General features: G+C 40.3%; 1 protein-coding gene and 1 non-coding gene across 4 annotated transcripts in view; one reads left to right on the top strand and one right to left on the bottom strand.

Moving 5' to 3' along the window:
- Positions 1-25390, bottom strand: part of ZRANB3 (zinc finger RANBP2-type containing 3) — a 305162-nt gene extending 279772 nt beyond the window's left edge. Inside the window, exon 1 of one of the 3 annotated variants that reach the window (XM_070768553.1) lies at positions 25142-25390. The gene's annotated coding sequence lies outside the window, so the exon portion shown is untranslated. The remainder of the gene's footprint in view (positions 1-25141) is intronic. The other 2 variants (XM_070768566.1, XM_070768548.1) reach the window with 2 other exon arrangements.
- LOC139179030 (U6 spliceosomal RNA) lies at positions 6305-6407 on the top strand. The gene has a single exon (XR_011563464.1). It is a non-coding gene; the product is annotated as a U6 spliceosomal RNA (small nuclear RNA).
- Positions 25391-25603: the final 213 nt, after the last annotated feature.

The raw sequence follows: 25603 nt of genomic DNA, 5'->3' as shown, positions 1-25603 counted from the left end.
CAGAGGAGCCTGGTGGGCTACAGCCCACAAGGTCGCGAAGAGTTCAACACGTTGAGTGACTTCACTTCCTTTCTTTATTTCTTTCTTTAATTCTGAAGGTGGGGAAAGAATATTTCTGGAGTGTCTGTTTTGTGCCAAGAACTTGAACATATGCTATCTCATGTAATTCTGCTAAGAACCCTATGAAATAAGTATAGTTCAGTTGGTAAAGAATCTGCCTGCAATGCAGGAGACCCGGGTTCAATTCTTGGGGTGGGAAGATCAGCTGGAGAAGGGATAGGCTACCCACTCCAGTATTCTTGGGCTTCCCTTGTGGCTCAGCTGGTAAAGAATCCACTTGCAATGTGGGAGACCTGGGCTCAATCCCTGGGTTGGGAAGATCCCCTGGAGAAGAGAAAGGCTACCCACTCCAGTGTTCTGGCCTGGAGAATTCCATGGACTGTATAGTCCATGGGGTCACAAAGAGTCGGATTTGACTGAGTGACTTTCACTTTCATATTCACTAATGAGTAAACTATAACATGGTGGATAAGAAAGCCAGGATTCAAATACAAGTTTTAGTTCAGTTCAGTCACTCAGTTGTGTCCAACTCTTTGTGATCCCACGGATTGCAGCACGCCAGGCTTCCCTGTCTATCATTAACTCCTGGAGCTTGCTCAAATTCATGTCCATGAAGTCGGTGATGCCATCCAACCATCTCATCCTCTGTTGTCCCCTTTTCCTCCTGCCTTCAATCTTTCCCAGCATCAGGGTCTTTTCCAATGGGTCAGTTCTTCACACCAGGTAGCCAAAGTATTGGAGTTTCAGCTTCAACATCAGTCCTTCCAATGAATATTCAGGACTGATCTCCTTTAGGATGGACTGGTTGGAACTCCTTGCAGTCCAAGGGACTTTCAAGAGTCTTCTCTAACACCACAGTTCAAAAACATCGATTCTTTGGCACTCAGCCTTTTTTATGGTCCAACTCTCAAATGCATACATGACTACTAGAAAAACCTTAGCTTTGACTAGATGGACCTTTGTCGGCAAAGTAATATCTCTGCTTTTTAATATGCTGTCTAGGTTTGTCATGGCTTTTCTTCCAAGGAGCAAGCATCTTTTAATTTTGTGGCTACAGTCACCATCTGCAGTGATTTTGGAGCCCAAGCAAATAAAGTCTGTCACTGTTTCCATTGTTTCCCCATCTATTTGCCATGAAGTGATAGGACTAGATGTTTGTATGGCTACAAAGCCTGAAATGAGGGAAAGTCTCATCCAAAGATTTAAAACACAAACAAAATCAATCTATCAAATAAGCAATTCCTGTCTTGATATATGCCTCAATGGAGTATATATACAGTCACTTAGAAAAATACTGATAATCTGATAATTTCTTCAATAACTATACATGCAACTATCATATGATTCAGCAACTGTACTCCTGGGCATTTACCCTAGAGGAAAAATGTCAAAACTTACGTCTACATAAAACTTACGACTATACCTAAATGTGAATGTTTACAGTAGCTTTAGTTATTATAGTCAAAACCTCAAACCAACCTAACTGGAATGGACCATTCTATGAGGTAAACGGTTAAACAAACTGGTACATACATATCATGAAATACTAGTCAGCCAAAAAAAAAAAAAGGCACAACTGACACACACAACAATATGGAGGAATCTCCAGAGAACTGTGCTGCTGAGAAAGTCAATGTCAAAAGGTTACATTTCTTTGACTCCATTTATGTAACATTCTTCAAATGACAAAATTGTAGAAATGGAGAAGAGATTAGTAGTTGCCAAGGGTTAAGGTGGGGAAAAGAAAGAGCAGATTGTGACTCTAGAAAGGCAACATGAGGGACCCCTATGAGATGGAGATGTTCTCCATCTTGATGGTGTCAATACCCTGGTGGTGATACCGTATTACAATTTTACAAGATATTACCATTTCAGGAAACTGGGTAAAGCACACAGGATTGTACCTCCATTATTTCTTTGCATTATTTCTCCCAACAGCTATGAATTTACAGACTTCAAAATTAAAACTTCAGTTTTAAAAGCTGGAAAGCAAACACACTGGCTTAACATGTAACGATTAATCTGAAAGTTTGGGATAATGAGGACCAAAAAGATAAAACAGGATCATGTAGCTAACAGCTGAGGTAATACATCTGGGTCTTTACTCTCTTTTCAACACAAGAATGGTCCATCTCTGCCTCAGGGCTAAATCCAGGGGAAAATATCTATTTTAAATAGAATATTTGCTCTGTAAAGAATTACAGTTAAAAAATATTCACTTAATGAATTTCATTTTTTTCATGTATTCAACAACAAAAAAATACTTGCATGTTTCTGTGGAGCAGACACTGCAGAAGGCTCTGGATATAACATAGAACACATGCATTTTTCAAGAAACACTACAGGGAATGTACCAGGCAGATGTTAGTGGAACATATAAGAGGGACAGTGTTCAGATTTGGGGTTTTGGAAGGCTTCTTAACAGATATACACATCAAGGCTGAGAGCTGAAGAACAAATACACAATAACCAGATAAGTTTATACAAAGGACTTTCTTGGTTCAGTGGCTAAGACTCCATGCTTCCAATTCAGGGGACCCAGGTTTGATCCACGGTCAGAGAATTAGATCTCGCATGCCACAACTTAGACCTGGTACAGTCAAATAAGTAAATAAAAATAAATATCTTTTAAAAAAAAGTATAAAGGAAATGAATTGGAAATAAAAGGAAGAGAGAATGAAGGAATTCTCATTTCACATCTTAATATCAGTAAATCATTCCCCCTTCATTAAATCACTTTTTTTTTTTCATTTAAATTCTGCAACACTGTTCTGAAATCAGACTGATTATATTCTTTGCAGCCAAAGATGGAGAAGCTCCATACAGTCAGCAAAACAAGACCGGGAGCTGACTGTGGCTCAGATCATGAACTCCTTATTGCCAAATTCAGACTTAAATTGAAGAAAGTAGGGAAAACCACTAGACCATTCAGGTATGACCTAAATCAAATCCCTTATGATTATACAGTGGAAGTGAGAAATAGATTTCAGGGACTAGATCTGATAGACAGAATGCCTGATGAACTATGGACGGAGGTTCGTGACATTGTACAAGAGACAGGGATCAAGACCATCCCCATTGAAAAGAAATTCAAAAAAGCAAAATGGTTGTCTGAGGAGGCCTTACAAACAGCTGTGAAAAGAAGAGAAGTGAAAAGCAAAGGAGAAAAGGAAAGATATAAGCATCTGAATGCAGAGTTCCAAAGACTAGCAAAAAGAGATAAGAAAGCCTTCCTCAGTGATCAATGCAAAGAAATAGAGGAAAACAACAGAATGGGAAAGACTAGAGATCTCTTCAAGAAAATGAGAGATACCAAGGGAACATTTCATGCAAAGATGGGCAAGATAAAGGACAAAAATGGTATGGACCTAACAGAAGCAGAAGATATTAAGAAGAGGTGGCAAGAATACACAGAAGAACTGTACAAAAAAGATCTTCACGACTGAGAAAATCACGATGGTGTGATCACTACCTAGTGCCAGACATCCTGGAATGTGAAGTCAAGTGGGCCTTAGAAAGCATCACTACGAACAAAGCTAGTGGAGGTGATGGAATTCCAGTTGAGCTATTTCAAATCCTGAAAGATGATGCTGTGAAAGTGCTGCACTCAATATGCCAGCAAATTTGGCAACCTCACCAGTGGCCACAGGACTGGAAAAGGTCAGTTTTCATTCCAACCTCAAAGAAAGGCAATGCCAAAGAATGCTCAAACTACCACACAATTGCACTCATCTCACACGCTAGTAAAGTAATGCTCAAAATTCTCCAAGCCAGGCTTCAGCAATATGTGAACCGTGAACTTGCAGATGTTCAAGCTGGTTTTAGAAAAGGCAGAGGAACCAGAGATCAAACTGCCAACATCCACTGGATCATGGAAAAAGCAAGAGAGTTCCAGAAAAAGATCTATTTCTGCTTTATTGACTATGCCAAAGCCTTTGACTGTGTGGATCACAATAAACTGTGGAAGATTCTGAAAGAGATGGGAATACCACAGACCACCTGACCTGCCTCTTGAGAAACCTATATGCAGGTCAGGAAGCAACAGTTAGAATTGGACATGGAACAACAGACTGGTTCCAAATAGGAAAAGGAGTACGTCAAGGCTGTATATTGTCACTCTGCTTATTTAACTTCTATGCGGAGTACATCATGAGAAATGCTGGGCTGGAAGAAGCACAAGCTGTAATCAAGATTGCCTGGAGAAATATCAATAAGCTCAGATATGCAGATGACACCACCCTTATGGCAGAAAGTGAAGAGGAACTAAAAAGCCTCTTGATGAAAGTGAAAGAGGAGAGTGAAAAAGTTGGCTTAAAGCTCAACATTCAGAAAACGAAGATCATGGCATCTGGTCCCATCACTTCCTGGGAAATAGATGGGGAAACAGTGTCAGACTTTATTTTTGGGGGCTCCAAAATCACTGCAGATGGTGACTGCAGCCATGAAATTAAATGACGCTTACTCCTTGGAAGGAAAGTTACGACCAACCTAGATAGCATATTCAAAAGCAGAGACATTACTTTGCCAACAAAGGTTCGTCTAGTCAAGGCTATGGTTTTTCCTGTGGTCATGTATGGATGTGAGAGTTGGACTGTGAAGAAGGCTGAGCACCGAAGAATTGATGCTTTTGAATTGTGGTGTTGGAGAAGACTCTTGAGAGTCCCTTGGACTGCAAGGAGATCCAACCAGTCCATTCTGAAGGAGATCAGCCCTGGGTGTTCTTTGGAAGGAATGATGCTAAAGCTGAAACTCCAGTACTTTGGCCACCTCATGTGAAGAGCTGACTCATTGGAAAAGACCCTGATGCTGGGAGGGATTGGGGGCAGGAGGAGAAGGAGACGACAGAGGATGAGATGGCTGGATGGCATCACCAACTCAATGGACATGAGTTTGAGTGAACTCCGGGAGTTGGTGATGGACAGGGAGGCCTGGTGTGCTACGATTCATGGGGTCGCAAAGAGTCGGACACGACAGAGCAACTGAACTGAACTGATACCCTCATGGATTTTATCATGTATCATTCCTTCTTGGTCTAAACTTTTCCCTTTTCCTCATCTTCCTGTCTTCTTAGAGAGTACCAGGGCTCAGGTTTTAGCATCTTCTGCTCTCTCCTTTAGAGATCTCATTAGTTTCATGGCTTTAAATACTACCTCTATGCCAATGACTCCCATATGCTATGCTATGCTATGCTGTGCTAAGTCACTTCAGTCGTGTCCGACTCTGTGCGACCCCGACTCTGTGCGACCCCATAGATGGCAGCCCACTAGGTTCCCCCGTCCCTGGGATTCTCCAGGCAAGAACACTGGAGTAGGCTGCCATTTCCTTCTCCAATGCATGAAAGTGAAAAGTGAAAGTGAAGTCACTCAGTTGTGTCCGACTCTTAGCGACCCCATGGATTACAGCCTAACAGCTCCTCTGTCCGTGGGATTTTCCAAGCAAGAGTACTGGAGTGGGGTGCCATTGCCTTCTCCAAATGACTCCCATACGCATATGCAAAGATCAGACCTCTTCTTAACTTCAGATTTGTTTGCATATTCAACCAGACATATTTACCTAGAAGTCTAACAGACATCTCAAACTTACTCTGACCAAAATGAACTCTAGATCTTTCTCTCAAATCATACGCCATCAAGGGTCTTCCCCATCCCATCTTGCCAGTTACTCACACTAATTCCTAGACTTCACACTTTGCCTCACAGTGCACATCCAATCCACCACCATCTCCTGTTGGCTCTACATTCAAAACATATCCTGAATCCCACCATTTCGTACCACCTCCACATCTACTCGCCTGATCTGAGCCACCATCCTGTTACCTCTAAGCCTGAATTCTTGCAACAGCTTGATACTCCAGATGCCACTGTGCTCCTCTCAATTCAGCAGTCAGTGAAATAAATACTTTTACAAAGTAAATCTGATCACATTACTTCTCAGAACTCCTTGGTGACTCCTGATTTTACCTGGATAAAATCTCTGTTAATAGTTTACAAGCCCTTCTACACTCTGCACCCTTCTCCTATTACCTCCCACCTCACTTTTTCCTATCAAACTTATGTTCTTACACGTTTCTGCTTTGGACTCCATACCAGCTGGTCCATCTGCCTATACCTCTCCTCATCCCCATCTCTCACTGCTTCCTCTTTGCATGGCTACTTCCCTTTTTGACTTCTAGACTTTCCTAAAATGCCAATCTCTCAGCGAACACTTAACTTGACCACCTTATTTAAAACTACAATGTTTCTGCTTGCTTAGGCAGCACATACAGTAAAATTAGAACAATACAGAGAACATTCACATGGCTCCTGCACAAGAAGGACACACAAATTCATAAAGTGTTACATATTTTTGAGAGAGAATTTTAAAGTAAATATGACAAAACATTAACAACATGTGATTCTGGGTCAAGAGCATATTTGTACCATTCTTGTGACTATATATCTTAAATTTTTTAAGACAAAAAAATTGAACTCCCTTTTATCTCTTACCTGCTCTAGTTTTTCTTTCTTGATAACACTCATCAACTTGTAAAACACTATATAATTTACATACTATGGGTTTTTTGGGGGTTTTTTTTGTTGTTTGTTTTTGTCTCTTTCCACTAGGCTATAAACTCTCCAAAGGGCATAGATTTTTGTCTGTTTTGCTTCTGGTGTATTCCATGCACCTAGACCAGTGCCCGGTACTATGCACTTGATATTATTTGTTGTATTAAAACTTCAGGAGCTTCCCTGATGGCTCAGTGGTAAAGAATCAGCCAGCCAATGCAGAGGACATGGGTTTGATCCCTGATCTGGGAAGATCCCACATACCTTAGAGCCACTAAGCCCATGGGCCACAACTACTGAGCCTGTGCTCTAGAGCTCAGAGGCCACAACCACTGAAGCCTGCTCTCCTTAACGCCCATGCTCTGCAACAAGAGAAGTCACTGCAATAAGCCCGCACACCGCAGCTAGAGAGTAGTCCCCCACTGTTTGCCACTAGAAAAGCCCGAGCAGCAACAAGAACACTGCAGCACAGCCAAAAAGAAATTAAAAAAAAAAAAAAAAAAAACTTCAAAGGACAGGGACCATGATTAAACAGTCTAGAGGTAGAATAATTCCTAGAGATGAGACAGTAGAAGATGGGACCACTGGAGTGCATAGCTGAACTAGTGTGAAAATAAAGTTCACCAGCAATATGGCAGTTGAGGAACTAAAAACCTAACATACCAGATTAGCTAAGGTGTGCATTCAAATGTAGAAGTCAGAGTGTAGGTAGACAGAAAGTAAACTAAGTTCAAGTTATAGCAGGGAAAATGACACAGTTTGCAAAGTGATTAAGATTAGAGAGGGGGTAGTTTATTAAATATGGATTAAATATGGCTTCATGTTAGAATATCAAGGTATTAGAAAATTCTAGGCTACATAGTATCAAGCAAATCTTCTGTTCAATTTAAAAACAAGTTCAGGGTTTTCCATGGTGGTCCAGTGGCCAATGCAGGGGGCCCTGGTTCAATCCCTGCTTAGGGATTTAGGTCCCATATGCCACAGCTAAGAGTCTGCATGCCAAATCTAAAGATCCTACATGTTGCAATTAAGACCCAGTACTGCCAAATAAGTAAAATTAAATGTAAACACAAGTTCAGTTAATCTAGGTAACTAAATTTTATAAATTCATCCCAAACAAAAATTGTTAGTGGAAATGGTCCTAATTACTACAGCAATTTGGTTACATGGACACAAATAAATGTAAAAATATTTTAAATAAATCTTGGGTGACCTATGACAAGCAATTTGATTACTCATTCCTCCTCTCCTTCCATCCACTGATAATAGGAAGCAGGTAGTCAATGATGAGGGAGGAGGACTACAAGCTAGTAATACCAGTGCTTTCCCAAGTACAGAAATAAGCATGTATTAACAGAAATAATTCCAAGTTCCTTATTGGAAATACAAATTGAGCTAAAATAAATTGCTACTTCCCACAAATGGTGAATATGGAAGTCTACTGAACAACTCTGCTCTAAAGTACACAGATCCAGCAAACACAAGTTACCAAAACAAACTCAGGTCCACACGCTGACATGCAGTAAAGCCAATCTACTGACACCAGGCTGTGATGAAGGAAAGTGTAGTGCTCCAAAAGCCTGAAATCCGCAAAAGGTTTCACCAAACCATTTTTAAAGGCAAGGAAAGGGAGGGGCATCCCAGGGCATGTGATCAGCTGTGCACAATTCTCTGACTGGTTGAAGGTGTGGTAACAGGGTGGTGTCACAGGGGTTAACATTATCAATCCTTAGGCACCTATAGGCTGTAGGGGCTATGTACTCAAGGTCAACAATTAAGTAGTTAATTTCTTCCAGTTGGTGGGGGTTTTAGCAGCTGTAAAGAATCGAACAGTAAAGATCCTGCCTGCAATGCAGGAGATGTGGATTTGATCCCTGGGTCTGGAAGATCCCCTGGAGAAAGGGATGACTACCCACCCCAGTATTCTTGCCTGGAGAATTCCATGGACACAGTAGAGTCAGAAACGACTGAGCAATTAACACTTTCACTTTAGCCGCTGTAAAACCACTCAGGAAATGGGCATCAGAGACTATTATCTAGGTAACACACAGGAGCTAAAGCAGAGGATATGACAGAGGGGTCTGTCCTGGGAAGGCCCTACAGGGTCCTGCTCAGTTACACACACGCTCACAAAAACAACAGCACTTTGAATATGAGTTTGAAAAGGCAGTCTATGAAGATGTCACTGACCTACTCAGATACTTTCAGTTATTACCCACAAAATCATATACTCAAATCTTAGAAACTCTTCAGATTTCATCAGAATTTATAAATGTACCTATTCCATATTTTACCATACTTCATAGTTTCATAATAAAGTAGATTCAGCTTTGTGTTTTATCTGAGATAGGTATATTTAAGGATTGTCAGTAAGTTACAAACTAAATTTAATAAATTAACATCACATTTTGTTAATAAAGGAGAAGGCAATGGCACCCCACTCCAGTACTCTTGCCTGGAAAATCCCATGGATGCAGGAGCCTGGTAGGCTGCAGTCCATGGGATCGCTAAGAGTCAAACACGACTGAGTGACTTCACTTTCACTTTTCACTTTCATGCATTGGAGAAGGAAATGGCAACCCACTCCAGTACTCTTGCCTGGAAAATCCCACAGATGGAGTAGCCTGGTGGGCTGCAGTCCATGGGGTCGCTAAGAGTCGGACATGACTGAGCGACTTCACTTTCACTTTGTTAATAAAATTGAATCATGTTCTAAAATGATAAAAGATCAAGTTCAGGAAACTATAAAATTACATATTTTTAAAATAACTGATGGGACTTTAATATTTCCATATCTAATGTCTAATTACTTTAAAAGCAAGGACACTACAATCTTTCATTCTACAGGGAACTGTTTTCAGAAAGACAAAACAACTCCCACTAATGAATGATCTCTATCTGTCAGGCAGTACACTAGGAAAATTTAGAAAATCTATAATTCTCAAAACAACTCACAAAGATAAGTTATCATTATCCTCACATTAAGGACAAGAAAACTAAGGTTCAGAGATATTTAATCATTTATCACTAGTTAGTAAGTGGTGATATTAAGTCTAGAACTCTGATTGGTCTAATGTAAAGTCTGAATTTTGCTATTATGCAACACTGCCTCTTAAAATCATTCATTCAACAAATAATTGTTAAGTGTCTTTTATGTATTAGGCATTGCAGAGGGTGCCAGGTAAACAAAGATGACTTTGTGCCATTGGAGCCTTACACTCCAGCTAAATCTAAGATGGAAATAAGAGTTATAAACAAATAATTGCAACACAATGCAGTAAGTGCTATGAAAGAAATACATATAACAATACCACACATAAGTGGGAGTGTTGAACCATGTGAGGCAGCAAGCAATCAAAGAAGGCTTCACTTAGAAAAAATGCTTGGAATGCAGTACACCTTATTTAAATACTTGATGTAACTCAAAACTTGAAGAAGAGGGGAGTTTGCTGATGGAAAATCAAGGAAATTCTAGAGAGAAACAGGCCATATTTGCAAAACCATAAAGTTTCAGAGAATCCTAAGCAGTTTAGCATAGCTAAAAAATTAGATGCTTTGTGACAAGTGGTAAAGAAGTAAAAATAGGTCAGGTCAGGGAGGTTTCCTTATGCCATATTAAAAAAGGAGTTTAGGCTTTATTCTGTAAGAAATTGGGAGCCTTTCCTAGAGTTTAACCAAGTCACTACTTTACAAAGATTACCTTGTCAAATTTGGAAGAATGGATGTGGGGACAAGGACAATCTTTTAGAGGGGTACTACAAATAGTCTGGGTAATACATTATATAATCTCTTAGCTTCAGACTCCTACATCTAATTACCTACCTTGGTCACCTTGGATGTCTCAAAGTCCTGGGCTGCACCCCACAGGCCTATAAGGCCTGCACTTTCCCAGTTTTAAGATCGAAGAAAGAGCCTGGAGTTAGCAACAGAGACAGCAGTTTAATGGATGAGGGCATTTACACATCTGAAAGCAGGGTCCTGGAGAGGTACCCCACCACATGCTGTTAACAGCAGGCAGGACAAGGTAGCAGCCTTTGCTCCCTGGGGTTAGGTGGGGAATTGATGTCTGGTGGGTGTATTAGTTACCTGGGAAACCAGGAGAGAAGCCCACCCTCAAGATCTCTTTGATAAAAGCAATCACTAGCTGGCCAGACGAAATATAAGCAGGAAGGTCAGTCAGGTAAGTAGGGTATAGGTGAAGTATATATATACTCACCCATATATTATACTTACCTATATATAGACTTACCTATATAGGGTATAGGTAAGTGCGTATAGGTGACTGGTGGAGCAGGCAGGGCGCAGAGCACAACAGAACAGCCATCTTGGCTGGTCTGACCACACATACAGACATCTCTAGCCTAAATGTCCAAAACCAAAGTCTTCTATTCTCTACCAAACTGTGTGCTCCCTGACCAACTCTCTCAGTAGTAGTGCAATCATGAAGTTACTCAAACCAGTAAATTGAGTTCATTCTTGATTTTTACTTCTTCTTTAACCCCATTAAATTGATTAATTATTAACTATTCCCCAAACATATCACAAATCCATTCATTTCTTTCCACTCTGACAGACATCACCCACCCCAAGCCTGTGTGCAGTACTTCCCAATAGGACTCTCCTACATTTACCTTAGTATCAGGTCACTTCCTTTATGCACTTCCTGTGATTGAAAATTATTTTCATTTGTTTTCTCTCTCATTAGACTGTCTTTATAAAGTCAAGGACCACAAACTTTTCATCCTGTTTTACTTCAGTACACTAGTATTGGGTTTCCCAGGTGGCGCTAGTAGTAAGGAACACACCTGCCAAAGCAGAAGACATATGAGAAATGGGTTCAATCCCTGGGTCAGGAAGATCCCTGGAGGAGGGCAAGGTAAACTATTATTTATCCTTGTATTATTGCTAGGAGAATCCTATGGACAAATAAGCCTGGGAGGCTACAGTCAATAGGGTCGCAAAGAGTTGGACAAGACGGAAGTGACGTAGTAGGCACACACTCACTCTAGCATTGTGGTTCAGTCGCTAAGTTGTGTCTGACTATTTGCGACCCCGTGGACAGCAACATGCTAGGCTTCGCTGTCCTTCATCATCTCCTGGAGCTTGTTCAAACTCATGTCAATTTTAAAACTACCATATCTAATATCTGCTATACCAATATGAGTCAGTGGTGCCATATCAATATGTGTCAGTGATACCATCCAACCATCTCCTTCTCTGTCGTCCCATTCTCCTCCTGCCTTAAATGTTTCCCAGCATCACTGTTTTTTCTAATGAGTTGGCTCTTCACATCTGGTGGCCAAAGTATTAGAGCTTCAGCATCAGTCCTTCCAATGAATATTCAGGATTGATTTCCTTTAGCAGTGACTGGTTTGATCTCCTTGCAGTTCAAGGGACTCTCAAGAGCCTTCTCCAACACCACAGTTAAAAGGCATTGGTTCTTTGGCGCTCAGACTTCTTTATGGTCCAACTCTCATATCCATACATGACTACTGGAAAAACCATAGCTTTGACTAGATGGACCTTTGTCGGCAAGGTAATGTCTCTGTTTTTCAATACGTTGTCTTGGTTTGCCATAGCTTTTCTTCCAAGGAGCAAGTGTCTTTCAATTTCATGGCTGCAGTTACCATCTGCAGTGATTTGGGAGTCCAAGAAAATAAAGTGTCACTGTTTCCATTGTGTCCCATCTATTTTCCATGAAGTAATCGGACCGGATGCCATGATGTTACTTTTCTGAATGTTGAATTTTAAGCCAGCTTTTTCACTCTCCTCCTTCATTTTCATCAAGAAGCTCTTTAGTTCCTCTTTGCTTGCTGCTATAAGGGTGCTATCATCTGTATATCTGAGGTTATTGATAATTCTCCCTGCAATCTTGATTCTAGCTTGTGCTTCATCCAGCCCTGCATTTCACATGATGTACTCAAATATAAGTTAAATAAGCTAGTGACAATATACAGCATTGACAAACTCCTATCCCAATTTGGAAGCAGTCCATTGTTCCATGTCTGGTTCCATGTCCGGTCCTGTTGCTTCTTCACCTGCATACAGGTTTCTCAGGAGGCAGCTAAGGTGGTCTGGTATTCCCATCTCTTTACGCATTTTACAGTTTGTTGTGATCCACACAGTCAAAGGCTTTAACATAGTCAGTAAAGCAGATGCTTTTCTAGAATTGTCTTGCTTGTTCTATGATCCAATGGATGTTGGCAATTTGATCTCTGGTTCCTTTGCCTTTTCTAAATCCAGCTAGAACATCTGGAAGTTCTTGGTTCATGTACCGTTGAAGCTGGAGCCTAGCTTGGAGAATTTTCAGCATTACTTTGCTAGCATATGAAATGAGAGCAATTGTGTGGTAGTTTGAGCATCCTTTGGCATTGCCCTTCTTTGGGATTGGAATGAAAACTGAACTTTCCCAATCCTGTGGCCATGGCTGAGTTTTCCAAATTTGCTGGCATACTGAATGCAGCACATTAACAGCATCATCTTCTAGGATTTGAAATAGCTCAGCTGAATTCCATTACCTCCACTAGCTTTGTTCACAGTGATGATTCCAAGGCCCTCATATTGAACAAGAGAATCCAAAAAGCAGTACTTGGATGCAATTTCAAGAATGACAGGATGATCTCTGTTCGTTTCCAAGGAAAACCATACAATATGACAGTGATCCAAGTCTATGCCCCAACCACTAATGCCAAAAAAGCTGAAGTTGAATGGTTCTATGAAGACCTAACAAGACCTTCTATCAGTTCAGTTCAGTTCAGTCGCTCAGTTGTGTACAACTCTTTGCGATCCCATGAATTGCAGCACGCCAGGCCTCCCTATCCATCACTAACTCCCGGAGTTCACTCAAACTTATGTCCATCGAGTCGGTGATGCCATCCAGCCATCTCATCCTCTATCGTCCCCTTCTCCTCCTGCTCCCAATCCCTCCCAGCATCAAAGTCTTTTCCAAGGAGTCAACTCTTTGCATGAGGTGGCCAAAGTATTGGAGTTTCAGCTTCAGCATCAGTCCTTCCAATGAACACCCAAGACTGACCACCTTTAGGGTGAACTGGCAGAATCTCCTTGCAGTGCAAGAGACTCTCAAGAGTCTTCTCCACCACCACATTTCAAAAGCATCAATTCTTTGGGACTCAGCTTTCTTCACAGTCCAACTCTCACATCCATACATGAGCACTGGAAAACCATAGCCTTGACTAGACAGACCTTTGTTGGCAAAGTAATATCTCTGGTTTTTAATATTCTATCTAGGTTGGTCATAACTTTCCTTCCAAGGAGTAAACATCTTTTAATTTCATGGCTGCAGTCACCATCTGCAGTGATTTTGGAACCCCAAAATTAAAGTCTGACACTGTTTCCACTGTTTCCCCATCTATTTCCCATGAAGTGATGGGACCAAATGCCATGATCTTCATTTTCTGAATGTTGAGCTTTAAGCCAACTTTTTCACTCTCCTCTTTCACTTTCATCAAGAGGCTTTTTAGTTCCTCTTCACTTTCTGCCATAAGGGAGGTGTCATCTGTATATCTGAGCTTATTGATATTTCTCCCGGCAATCTTGATTCCAGCTTGTGCTTCTTCTAGCCCAGCATTTCTCATGATGTACTCTGCATATACGTTAAATAAGCAGGGTGACAATATACAGCCTTGACATACTCCTTTTCCTATTTGGAACCAGTCTGTTGTTCCATGTCCAGTTCTAACTGTTGCTTCCTGACCTGCATATAGGTTTCTCAAGAGTCAGGTCAGGTGGTCTGGTATTCCCATCTTTTTCAGAATTTTCCACAGTTTATTGTGTTCTTCTGTAACTAACACCAAAAAAGATGTCCTTTTCATCAAAGGGGAAGGGAATTCAAAAGTAGGAAGTCAAGAGATACCTGGAGTAACAGACAAGTTTGGCCTTGGAGTACAAAATGAAGCAGGACAAAGGCTAACAGAGTTTTGCTAAGAGAACAAAACTTGGCAAACTTGTTTGGTCATAGCAAACACCCTCTTCCTACAAGAGATGATTCTACACATGGACATCACCAAATGGCCAATACAAAACCAGATTGATTATATTTTTTGCAGCCAAAGGTGGAGAAGCTCTATACAGTCGGCAAAAACAAGACCAGAGTTGACTGTGGCTCAGAACATGAACTCCTTATTGCAAAATTCAGACTTAAATTGAAAAAAGTAGGGAAAATCACTAGGCCACTCAGGTATGACCTAAATCAAATCCCTTAAGATTATACAGTACTTGCTTAGAATCTATACAGTACTAAGCAACAGATCTAAGATTCTAAGCAACAGATCTGATAGACAGAGTGCCTGAAGAACTATGGATGGAAGTTTGTTAACAATGTACAGGAGGTGGTGATCAAAACCATCTCCAAGAAAAAGAAAGGCAAAATGGTTGTCTGAGGAGGCCTTACAAAGAGCTGAGAAAAAAGAGAAGCTAACTTATATGCAGAGTACATCATAAGAAATGCTGGGCTGGAAGAAGCACAAGCTGGAATCAAGATTGCAGGGACAAATATCAATAAGCTCAGATATGCAGATGACACCACCCTTATGGCAGAAAGTGAAGAGGAACTAAAAAGCTTCTTGATGAAAGTGAAAGAGGAGAGTGAAAAAGTTGGCTTAAAGCTCAACATTCAGAAAACGAAGATCATGGCATTTGGTCCCATCACTTCATGGGAAATAGATGGGGAAACAGTGGAAACAGTGTCAGACTTTATTTTTGGGGGCTCCAAAATCACTGCAGATGGTGACTGCAGCCATGAAATTAAAAGACGCGTACTCCTTGGAAGGAAAGTTATGACCAACCTAGATAGCATATTACAAAGCAGAGACATTACTTTGCCAACAAAGGTCCATCTAGTCAAGGCTATGGTTTTTCCAGCATGTATGGATGTGAGAGTTGGACTGTGAAGAAAGCTGAGCACCGAAGAATTGATGTTTTTGAAATGTGGTGTTGGAGAAGACTCTTGAGAGTCCCTTGGACTGCAAGGAGATCCAACCAGTCCATCCTAAAGGAGATCAGTCCTGGGTGTTCTTTGGAAGGACTGATGCTAAAGCTGAAATTCTGGTACTTTGGCCACCTCATGCGAAGAGTTGACTCACTGGAAAAGACTTTGATGCTGGGAGGGATTGGGGGCAGGAGGAGAAGGGGACGACAGAGGATGAGATGGCTGGATGGCATCATTGACTCGATGGATGTGAGTTTGAGTGAAATCTGGGAGTTGGTGATGGACAGGGAGGCCTGGCGTGCTGCATTTCATGGGGATGCAAAGTTGGACATGACTGAGCAACTGAACTGAAATGAACTGAACTGAAAGGCAAAGGCGAAAAGGAAAGCTATATCCATCTGAATGCAGAATTCCAAAGAAAAGCAAGGAGAGACAAGAAAACCTTCTGAAGTAAACAATACAAAGAAATAAAGGAAAACAACCAAATGGGAAAGACTAGAGGTTGCTTCAAGAAAATTAGAGATACTAAGGAACTATTTCATGCCAAGATGGGCAGAATAAAGCACAAAAATGGTATAGACCTAACAGAAGCAGAAGATATTAAGAAGAGGTGGCAAGAACACACAGAAGAACTGTACAAAAAAAAATCTTAAGGACCCGGATAACCACAATTAATGATGTGATCACTCACCTACAGTCCAACATCCTGGAGTGTGAAGTCAAGGGGGCCTTAGGAAGCATCTCTCTAGTATTAGCCCAGGTCAATAAAAATAATATTAACAAAATCCAGCACCCACTAAACTCCAGGCATATATTAAATGTTTTACATATATTAAATCATTTTAGGTTAACAATGGCCTGCAATTTCCTTTGTCTCAGTTTTACAGATACGAAAACAATGGCACTGGATAGTTAAGTATTCTGCCAAAGGTCACTGAAGGAGTACAAGGAAGATCTCACAATCAAGCCTTCCCAGCCTGGAGCCCATCTTCTTGACCATTACCTAATACCTTTCATAAGAGATGCTCAATATTTCTTGACCAAATATACAATTGATATAGAGAGTAAAAAAGAAGATGAACACATTAAGGAGATAGGGTGAATGTGAGGTACTCTGAAAAGACACAGTAGAATAAGTAGTTACAAATAGAAATAAAAGCATTCAGAAGTGATCAGATCCTACAGAAAGCCCCTACAAAATATTAGCCTCTGTATAAAAAGTAAGTATATAAGTTTAAAAATTACATGTGCTCTTAAAGTATCACCATTTAGATCTAACTCTAATAAAAACATATTTTAACAAAGCACAGAATGCCCCAATTAACCTTGACTCTACAATGAAAAATTCTGTATTGTTAATATGAAATGAAATATGCCTTTAGGTAGTATTCTACATCTGTAAAAATGTCAAACTTGTATTTTGTTAAAATATAAAAGTACAGATATTGAGACTTCCTTGGCAGTCCAGTGTTTAAGACTCTGCCCTTTATCTCCAGGGGGAAAGGGTTCGGTTCTAAACTGGGAGCTAAGATCCTGCATGCTACACAGTGGAGCCAAAAAATAAAAAGTGCAGATATTTGTTTTTAACTTGACAAAATGACACCAAAATCCACCTAATAAAAAGCAAGAAAATGTGAGAACGGCAAGAAAATATCTAAAGTAGTGAAAGCACACCATACCAGATACAAAAACATAAAGTTACAGAAATTAAGAAAATGGGTGTGGTACGAGTCAAAGAAAAGACAGAACAATCAAAGAGAAGAGAACCCAAACAAAACCAAGTATATATAAATTGTGAAACTGAAACAGGCGGGAGGAGGGCAGGGCACAACCTTTAAAAGAAGAACATCGTCTGACGATATGACATAAACTTATTGGAACCAAATAGGTTCAAGACAGCACATATTTGACTTCCACTAGACCTTGAGCCTCAGTATACATTCACTGTAACATATCAACAAGCTAAATGATACATACACAGGCACCACGACAGTTCTAAGGTTAACCATAAAGGACCAAAAAATGGGCAGTGGCCCAATTCCTAGAAATCCCCACTCCTCCCCCCAAATATTTGGAATACTCTTCCCACTCATTAGCCTATGAAATTACCTGATTTAGAAAAGGAAGAGGGACCAGAGATCAAATTGCTAACATCGGTTGGCTCATAGACAAAGCAAGACAATTCCAGAAAAACATCTACTTCTGCTTCATTGAAAAATATCCATGGTGGCTCAGATGGTAAAGGCGTCTGCTTGCAATACAGGAGACCCGGGTTCAATCCTTGGGTGGGTAAGATCCCCTGGAGAAGGAAATGGCAACCCACTCCCGTATTCTTGCCTGGAGAATCTTATGGATGGAGGAGCCTCGTAGGCTATATAACCCATGGGGTCACAAAGAGTTGAACACGACTGAGCAACGACTATGCTAAAGCCTTTGTGTAGATTACAAAAAACTGTGTAAAATTCTTATCAAGAGATGGGAATACCAGACAACCTTAGCTGCCTCCTGAGAAACCTGTATGCAGGTCAAGAAGTAACAGAACTGGATATGGAACAACGAACTGGTTCCAAATTGGGAAAGAAGTACATCCAGGCTGCATATTGTCACCAGCTTATTTAACTTATATTTGAGTACATCATGTGAAATGCAGGGCTGGATGAAGTACAAGCTGGAATCAAGACTGCAGGGAAAAATATGAATAATCTCAGATATGCAGATGACAGCACCCTATGGCAGAAAGAGAAGAGGAACTAAAGAGCCTCTTGATGAAAGTGAAAGAGGAGAGTAAAACAGCTGGCTTAAACTTCAACATTCAAAAAACAAAGATCACAGCATCCGGTCCCGTCACTTCATGGCAAATGGGGAAACAATGGAAACAGTGACAGACTTTTTCTTGGACTCCAAAACCACTGCAGATGGTGACTGTAGCCATGAAATTAAAAGATGCTTGTTCCTTGGAAGAAAAGCTATAACCAGCCTAGACAGCATATTAAAAAGCAGAGACATTACTTTGCCAACAAGGGTCCATCTAGTCAAGGCTATGGTTTTTCCAGTAGTTATGTATGGATGTGAGAGTTGGACTATAAAGAAGGCTGAACGTCGAAGAATTGATGCTTTTGAACCGTGGTGTTGGAGAAGTCTCTTGAGAGTCCCTTGGACTGCAAGGAGATCAAACCAGTCATTCCTAAAGGAAATCAACCCTGAATATTCATTGGAAGGACTGATGCTAAAGCTGAATCTCCAATCCTTTGGCTACCTGATGCGAACAGCTGACTCATAAGAAAAGACCCTGATACTGGGAAACATTGAAGGCAGGGAAAGGGGACAAGAGAGGAGGAGATGCATCACTGACTCAATGGACATGAGTTTGAGCAAGCTTGGGAGATGGTGAAGGACAGGGAAGCCTGGTGTCATGCAGTTTATGGGGTTGCAAAGAGTTGGAGACGAATGAGTGACTGAACAAAACATAAATACAAATAGACTCAAAGGATTAGATCTGGTAGACAGTGACTGAAGAACTAAGGATGGAGATTTATACCACTGTATAGGACGTGGTAACCAAAACCATCCAAAAGAAAAAGAAATACAAGAAGTCAAAGTGGTTATCTAAGAAGGCCTTACAAATAGCTGAGAAAAGAAGAGAAGTAAAATGCAAAGGAGAAAGAGAAAGATATACCGAACTGAATGCAGAATTGCAAGGAACAGTAGGGAGAGATAAGGAAAAGTCTTTCTTTTTAAGTGAACAATGCAAAGAAAGAGAGGAAAGCAACAGAATGGGAAAGACTGGAAATATCTTCAAGAAAGTTAGAGATAACAGGGGAATACTTCATGCAAAGATGGGCACAATAAAGGACAGAAACAGCAAGGATCTAAGAGAAGCAAAAGAGATTAAGAAGAGGTGGCAAGAATACAGAGAATAACTATACAAAAAAAAAGGTGGTAACAACTCAGATAACCAGACAGTGCGGTCACTCACCTAGAGCCAGACATCCAGGAGTGTGAAGTCAAGTAGGCCTTAGGAAGCATTACTACCAACAAAACTAGTGGAGTAATGGAATATCAGCTGAGCTATTTCAAATCCTAAATGATGATGCTGTGAAAGCACTGCACTCAATATGCCAGCAAATTTGGAAAACTCAGCACTGGCCACAGGACTGGAAAAAGTCAGTTTTCATTCCAATCCCAAAGAAGGGCAATGTGGAAGAATGTTAAAAATGCATACAACTGCACTCATTTCACACGCTATCAAGGTAATGTTCAAAATCCTTTAAACTAGGCTTCAGCAGTATGTGAACCAAGAACTTTCAGATGTACAAGCTGGATTTAGAAAAGGCAAAGGAATCAGAGATCAAATTGCCAGCATCCATTGGATCGCAGAAAAAGCAAGGGAACTCCAGAAAAACATCTACTTCTGATTCATTTACTACACTAAAGTCTTTGACTGAGTGGGTCACAATAAACTGTGGAACATTCTTAAAGAAATAGGAATACCAGATCACCTTACCTGACTCCTAGGAAACCTGTATGCAGGACAAGAAGCAACAGTTAGAAATGGACATGGAAAAACAGACTGGTTCAAAATCAGAAAAGGAGTATGTCAAGGCTATATACTGTCACTGTACTTATTTAATTTATATGCAGAGTGCATCATGGGAAATGGAAGGCTAGATGAAGCACAAGCTGGGATCAAGATTGCCTGGGGAAATATCAACAACCTCAGATATGCAGATGTTACCATATATAGAAAGTGAAGAGGAACTAAAGAGCCTGTTGATGAAAATGAAAGAGGAGAGTAAAAAAGCTGGCTTAAAACTCAACATTCAAAGAACTAAGATTATGGTATCCGGTCCCATCACTTTGTGACAAACAGATGCAGGAAAAGTGGAAACAATGGCAGATTTTATTTTCTTGGGCTCCAAAATCACTGCAGTCACAAAATTAAAAGACACTTATTCTCTGGAAGAAAAGCTATGACAAACCTACACAGTGTATTAAAAAGCAGAGACATCACTTTGCTGACAAAGGTCCATATACTCCAAGCTATGGTTTCCAGTAGTCATGAATGGATGTGAGAGTTGGACCATAAACAATGCTGAGTGCCAAAGAAATGATGTTTTCAAATTGTGGTGTTGGAGCAGACTCTTGAGTCCCTTGTGCAGCAAGGAGATCAAAGCAATCAATACTGAAGGTTCATTGGAATGATTGATGCTTAAGCTGAAGACCCAATACTTGGGCCACCTGATGCAAAGAGCTGACTCATTAGAAAACACCCTGATGCTGGCAAAGATTAAGGGCAGGAGGCGAAGGGGTGACAGGATGAGGTTGTTGGATGGCATCACCGATTCAATGGACATGAGTCTGAGCAAACTGTGGAAAATAGTGAAGGACAGGGAAGCGTGGTGTACTGCAGTTTGTGGGATCCAGAAGTGTCAGCCATGACTTAGCAACTAAACAACATAAAAACTGTCAACCCCACAGACTGCGGCCTCTGTCACCTTTTGGGATGGCCCACACTGCCTGTGGACTGTGTTTCTCTCAAAATAAATCCATTTCTTGCCTATGGGTTTCTTTCTCATTCAATGCTTGCTGTGATAAGACATCAAGAACATGAGCTTTACTAATTCCTAAGATTATGTGTGCTCTCAGCTAAAAGTCTGTGGATTCAAGTCCCAGTCTGGGTTTTGGCTACGTCCAAGTCCCAACCCATGGGTTCAACTCCCAATCTGGTTACATGGTTTCAAAATCAAATGTAAAAACAAATAAAAATTGCATATACATATTATGTTTTATTATCTACTTTCTATTCATCATAAAGCTTTTTTAAGTATCACAAATAATCTAGAAACCATAAGGGAAAAGACATAAATTTCAACACTAAAATAATTTATACTATGTCATAGAAGAACAGAATTAAAAAGTTAAAAACATCAAATTCAAAATGAGAGTAAAAGCAAAATACATGATGAGTTAAAAACCTATGAAGTAATTTCTTTAAAATCACTAAGAGTCTATGAAAGATAACAGTCTACTCAAAAGAGATTAAACAACAATGGATAATGTACACATAAAAGATGCTCAACATCAACCAAATTCAACTAGATAGAATTAAGTAAATGATGGATCACTTTTTACAATCAGACTGAATAGAATAAAAGATGGGAAACTGGTGCTCTGAAACACTGTTAATAGGAAAGAAAACAGGCATAATCTCTCTGAAAAGCAATTTAGGAATTACAGTTTTGTATTAGTAAATAAATAATTCAAAATCACACTATTCCTAAAAAGTTAGATTTAAGGGATAATCAGGAAAGCATAAAAAAATGATACTCATGATAGCACTGCTTTTAAAAATTAATAGTTGATCCCACTTCTGGGTGTAGCTATATACCCAGAAGTATACATATGTATATACATATATCTAAAAGAACACATATGTCCAAAAGAACTAAACAGAGGATCTTGAAGAGACATTAACATTTACTGAAGCATTATTCACAACAGCCAATAAGTGGAAGCAACATAAATGTTCACCGGCAGATGAATGGATAAATAAAATACTGATTATACAAGCAATGAAATATTAATTCAGCCTTAAAAAAAAAAAGGGAAATCCAGCCATATGCCACGACATGAACGAACCACGACAGCATGATGCTAAGTGAAATAAGCCAATCACAGAAGGACAAATACTTCATGATTTCACTTATATGAGGCATATAAAGTCAAACTCTTGCAAACAGTAAGTAGAATGGTGGTTGCCAAGGGCTGTGAGAGGCAGGAAAAGGAGTCAAGTTGTTCAGTAAGTAAAGAGTTTCAGTTTTGTAAGATGAAAATTTTCCACAGATCTGTTGCATGACAAGGTGCATATACTTAACACTACTGTACTGTACACTTACAAGTGGTTAAAATTGTAAAGTTTATATATTTTTTACAATTAAAAATAGTTAGGAAATGGTTGTTAGAAATATACAATCTAATTCTATATAGCCATCAAAAATGATAATACTGATCTTCAGTCATAGTCACAGACTACTTTTTGAGTCAAGAAAGCTTACAAAAGAGCAAAGTAGTCTCATACTATTCATTCACGTCTGTATCTATTAAGATAGAGATCTGAAAAGATACTCATCAAAATTTAATAGAAGTATCTTTGAGCAATAGGAATATTAATGAGCTTTACTTCCTTTTTTACATTTTCCTGTGTTTTTAAATACAATGAGTATGTATTATGTGATGCCAAAGGAAAACCAAAAGAGGAAGTGACTGCCACTATTGGTTCTAGAATCCTAGGATGAAATTTCACATTTCTCACTATATGCCTGGCACATATTGGGGAATTAATAAATAAGAGGCAGGGTGAGCAGTGGTTAAGAATTCAGGAATGAGACAGAGCTGGATGTGAATCTCAGCTCCAAAGTTTGCTGACCAAGGCCTTAAAGTCTTATTGAGGGTGAGGACAGATAAAGTGGGAGACTGGCGTTAACATATGTGCTGTGCTGTGCTGTGCTGTGCTTAGTCGCTCAGTCATGTCCGACTCTTTGCAACCCCATGCACTGTAAGCCCACCAGGCTCCTCTCTCCATGGAATTTTCCAGGCAAGAATACTGGAGTGGGATGCCATGCCTTCTTCCAGGGGATCTTCCCAACCCGTGAATTGAACCCAGGTCTCCCGCACTGCAGATGGCTTCTTTACCAGCTGAGTGACCTGGGAAGCCCATTGACATATACACATTACTATACATAAAACAGGTAACTAATAAGGGCCTACTGTATAGCACAGAGAACTCTACTCAATACTCTGTAATGACCTAAAGGGGAAAAAATTTACGAGTGGATATATGTACATACGTAACTGATTCACCTTGCTGTACAGGAGAAACTAACGCAACATTTGAAATCAACTAATACGCCAATAAAAAAAATTTTTAGTCTTCACTGAGCTCCAATTTCTTCACCTATAAAATGTCACAGAACAATCCTTGCAGATTGCTGAAGGAGACACTCTTGAAAGCACTTAACACCATTCCTGGCTCAAAGGAAATAGTCAATAAAATGAAAACCATCATTATTATTTATTGACTTGATTTATACTGGAAGCACTCATGACAAAAAAAAATCTAAGCATCTATAGAAGAACTTTCTGCTAAATTATAAGAAATCCCCAATTAGCATTAAAAAGAAAGAGGCAACACTCTGAAGGACTCAGAACACTGTTTGGCTGAAAAGTGAGATGACATTCCTGTATCTACCAGTATTACACTATAAAATTTATCATCTAGTTGATGTATAAACACCACTCATGAGTCTAGGAAACAAACCTATCAGTGTTTCAAGTAAAAAAAAAAAAAAAGAACCCAGAGAAAATATGCTTAGTTTAGTCCACAGGTAGAATGAAAAAACTAGCAAAACATGACTAATGAAGATCTGACTTAGAGATACAACAAGTAACCCTACCATTAATTTTGTTTGGCTTCTGTCTTCCTCACTACTTTTGCATAAGGAGCCTGTCTTTTTGGCACTGCTATTCCTAAATCTGGCATAGTGCCTGGTTGGCCTGGGTTTAATTGCTCAGTCTAGCAATTAAACTAGACTCTTTGCAACCCCATGCACTGTAGCCCGCCAGGCTCCTCTGTCCATTGGATTCTCCAGGCAAGAATACAAGAGTGGGTAGCCTGTCCCTTCCTTCTCCAGCAGATCTTCCCAGCCCAGGCATGAAACCCAGGTTTCCCGCACTGCAGGCAGATTCTTTACAGTCTGCGCCACCAGGAAGGCAGCATAGTGCCTAACACAATATTAAATTCTCAATAAATATTTACAATATAACTTCTAAGACAAAGTCTCAGCGAAAGAAGAGAGAAAATTGAGTAAGAACTTATCGGAGAAAGTCTGTCAAAATGATGGTGAAAGCCATCAGGCTTGGGGAGGGAGTCCTGTTTTTGGAGGGGTTGGGGGGAAGAACTTGTCTTATACCACCTTCTGCATTTCCTTTGATCAATGAGTTATCCAAGGAACCTCAAAGGGAACGTTCAACGGTAAACACACACACACAACTTAGCACCCGGACAGGGGCACAAACAGGGCCTAGTGTGTTCAACTTTTTAGGCTTTTGGCTCCAACGCCTTTCTGATGATCTGTATTCATCGGGGTACTATAGTTGGCATCCTGTCGACCCTTGTTTAATGTCTGCTTTACTAAAAAAAAAAAAAAAAAAAGTAATGCGCTTATTCTCAAGTATCAATCATGAGCCCTTCTGCAGTTTTTCTTCGAACCAGCCTTCAGTTGGTTTGTAAAAATGGGAAGACTTCGCTCAGAACTTCTGAGTCGCTTCCTTTTAGTCAAAGTGAAGACGTGAAGGTTTTAGAGGCACACTCCCCAAATTTATGCGTGCAATCTAATACTTGGCAAGTCAAAAGACAAGTGAGACTCCGGGATTGACAAGGAGGCTGGAGAACCGCATCTTGGACTTTGGAACTACCCCCATCCCATTTTACCCACTCTTTCTTAAAATGCAATTAAATTCTGTTCAACTTCCTATCACTCACGCAAGAAACTACCAACTACCCCGCCACGCCACTCCCGGACGACCACACCTGGTGTATCCGCTGCAGAATCTCCAACTCCCGCCACGGGTTTGGCCTGTGTCCGTCCCAAAGCGGAAATGACTTCAAAGGGACAAACTGAAAGTAATAGAATGCAGATAGCAGGAATCTAAAACCCCTACCACGTTGCGAGAAAATACTCTTCCCCGACTCGCTTTTCTAACCCTTCTCGCTCTTCTATTAGGGTGGCGAAAAGGCTTCACGTCAGCCCTGGGGTTATTTCCCAGCCCCAAACTCCAAATCATTCAGAAATATATTCTTTTTCATTGGCCGATGAGGCGGCGTGGGTACCTCCCATGAACTACAATTCCCGTCAGACTCCGCGGGAAGCAAACTGAGGAAAGGATATGGGCGGGGACAAAGCACTTTGGGAGCTGTAGTCGGCTGCAAGCCGAAAAGGGCAATCACCCCGCCTTTTCCCATTGAGGCTGGAGAAACCAGGTGTTGGTCTTA

The sequence above is a fragment of the Bos indicus genome, chromosome 2, assembly GCF_029378745.1.
Source record: "Bos indicus isolate NIAB-ARS_2022 breed Sahiwal x Tharparkar chromosome 2, NIAB-ARS_B.indTharparkar_mat_pri_1.0, whole genome shotgun sequence".
In the NCBI taxonomy this organism is placed as follows: Eukaryota; Metazoa; Chordata; class Mammalia; order Artiodactyla; family Bovidae; genus Bos; species Bos indicus.
The sequence above is the reverse complement of the archived record's forward strand: the minus strand, read 5'-3'. Positions and strand labels throughout refer to the sequence as shown.